This window comes from Myotis davidii, unplaced genomic scaffold, assembly GCF_000327345.1.
Source record: "Myotis davidii unplaced genomic scaffold, ASM32734v1 scaffold238, whole genome shotgun sequence".
NCBI lineage: Eukaryota > Metazoa > Chordata > Mammalia > Chiroptera > Vespertilionidae > Myotis > Myotis davidii.
Genome location: NW_006293779.1, coordinates 12233523 through 12236341, shown reverse-complemented (window position 1 = coordinate 12236341; position 2819 = coordinate 12233523).

Genomic DNA, 2819 nt, shown 5'->3' with positions numbered 1-2819 from the left:
ATGGATTCTCCTCCCAGTTCCCGAGTCGGGGCTGGCTGCCTCTGGCTTCACCTTCAGTGAAGCGGTGGGGCCCAGAGTCAGTGGCCTTGCAGCCCGGCACCCCGAGGAGGGGCCCACCACACATGGATCCTCGGACACTGTGTACTGACTGACGCTTGGGGTTGAGTCCAGCTGTGGAGGAGGCTCAAACCACAAGTGCTGGCGAAGAGAGGAATCCTCTGTGCTCTCCAGGGCCGTGGAAGGCCAGGCGCGGGCCCTCACACGACAGGTGAGGCATTTGTCAGAGAGCAGCTGGCCCACCGGCTCTCCAGGTGGAGGGTAGAGCCTCAGCTGACCACAGGGCACATGTCAGGGGGACACATCTACTTCGTCCCACCCAGTGCCCGTTCGGAGGAGTCCACTGAGGGCAGCTGTGGAGCAGGAGGCTGGGAGGAGGGTGTTAGAATGACTCACTGAGACAGGTTCGCCCCCAGCTCCCTCCACTGCCTGGAGATGGAGCTGGACCAGTTTGCTATGAGATGCTTGGGAAGGGGTATTCTGTATGGTATGTTTTACCAGCTGGGGTAGAGAACACAATCTTGGGGGTATCACCAGGAGATTCTGAGAGCTTTCTCTTATTTTTCCTTTTACTGCTCTTTCTAGGTGCTTATTTTCAGCCCATTCCTAAAATATGGGGTTTCTGCTGCCAAATGACTCCTCCTGTCACTAGGCCAACCCCATCCTCTCCCTCTCTGCCCCTCCCCTTCCCTTCCCTTTTCTTCTTCCATAGACCTCACATGTAAATAAGATGGAATGCCAGAAGAGATCTGAGAATTCTGGTCGGGTGTCTGCATTTTATAGGCGAGGAAACTGAGGCCCAGAGCAGAAAAGCGATTTCTGGGACATTTTCGGTCTATAATGACAAGTCCAGAATGAATTTGCAAACACTGCATTTCTATGTGGCGAGGAAGAACCTTTCATGAGCCACAGCCTCCTGTGTAGAAGGCAGTCTCCTGGCGAGTTATGGTACATGTGGCACATACCACGTGGAGGAGGTGGGACATTGCTTCACTTGTCAATGGGGACGTCTGCTTGTCTGTGTCACAGGATTGTCCCCGGTGCTGAGTGAGCTAGTGCATGGAAAGGGGCTAGCACAGGACCTGGTACACGCTGCATCCTAAACGTTATCCGCTCATTTATGCAGGGCCACAGCGTGGGAGTCAGTGTGTGTTCTGGAGCCAGGATGCCCTGTTCTGATCTCAGCTCTGCAATTTACTAGCTTGGGCAAGTTAGTTTAGCTCCTTGAGACTCAATTTTCCAGTCTGTAAAATGAAGATAATAATCATACTATTCCATAGGGATGATATGAGGATAAAAAAACCAGGATTGAGAACCAAGAACCGTGCCTGGCATACAAGTGCTCAGTAAAAGTTAGCAGCTGTGATGAGCATTGCTGTTAGAAAACTGTGATTGCTAGTGTTGTAATTGTTCCATCTTCCAGAATCTCAGGGGCCTGGGTGGCGCAGAAGACAGAGTGCTTACAAAAAGCCAGGGTGAAACAATAATTCCCCCTGCCTCCCAGCACTGGGGACACCCAGGGGCATATTGAACAACTATTTTATTTTTTCTAGAATGCTGAAAATCAGATTCCTGCAGGGTAGGAGAAATGAGAGCTTATGTCCCCTTCAAGGACTCCATGTTTCACAACCACGCTGTGAAATTCTGGGGTACTGAAGTAAGCGTGCAAGAAGACAGTGCAACTCCTTCCTAAGAAGGTGATCTCTGTCTTCCCACACATACTCATTCATGGCTTCCAGAACACCTTCTTGGTGGCAGACACTCAGGTTCTCCTGACCCGTCTAGCATGAGGTATGGCCTTTGTCCAAAGACAAGGAGACAGACATAATAAGTCCATGTTTTCAGGACAGTGTGTTGGGTACAATGAGTTTACAGCGTGTGGCAAAGGGGATGCTATGACTACTTTTGGGGAGTTTCGTCAGAGAAGGACAAACATTTGCCCTGGGTCTTGCAAGAGAGATGAGTGGGAGACCCAGACAGGTGAGAATGCAGACAGCCATCATATCAGATGGGAGGGGTGCAGCCGTTGCAGCAGAAGGAACAGGGAACTGGGAGTCAACGAGACCTGGGCTAGAAATGTGGCGGTGGCTCCAGGCAGCCGTGTGACTTTGCATATATGACTTACTTAAGTCCCTGCTTCCTAACTGGTAAAAGGAGGCTAGTAAGACTTACCTCTGGAAGTAATGTGGACTACACAGTGTAATGAAGGTCAAGGTGCAGGCCTCTCAGCTGCATAGCACAGAGCAGGTGGTCAGCAGATGTTAATAGGTCCAACAACAGGCATATTTTGAACACTTGCTAAGAGCCTTCCATATTGGACCGATGGTCCCTACAATCTTGTCTAGCTTTAAGTCATTCATTCACTCAACAAACACTTCCTTGAGATAAACTATATGTCAACCCCTGAGATGTGTTCTGCAGATGCAGACAAGAATAAGAGGGCAAGCCCAGACAGTGTGGTTCAGTGATTAAGTGTCAATCTATGAACCAGGAGGTCACAGTTCAATTCCCAGTCAGGGCACATTCTTGGGTTGTGGGCTCTGTCTCCCATGTGGGGTGTGCAGGAGGCAGCTGATCAATGATTCACTCTCATCATTGATGTTTCTATCTTTCTATCCCTTTCCCTTCCCCTCTGAAATTAGTAAAAATTTTAAAAAAAGAAGAAGAAAATGGGTGAGTGTTCTCACGGAGCTCACGCACCATATACTCTCTGCAGCATCATCTATAAGGTCATAATATTATATACCTGAAGCAACACCAGG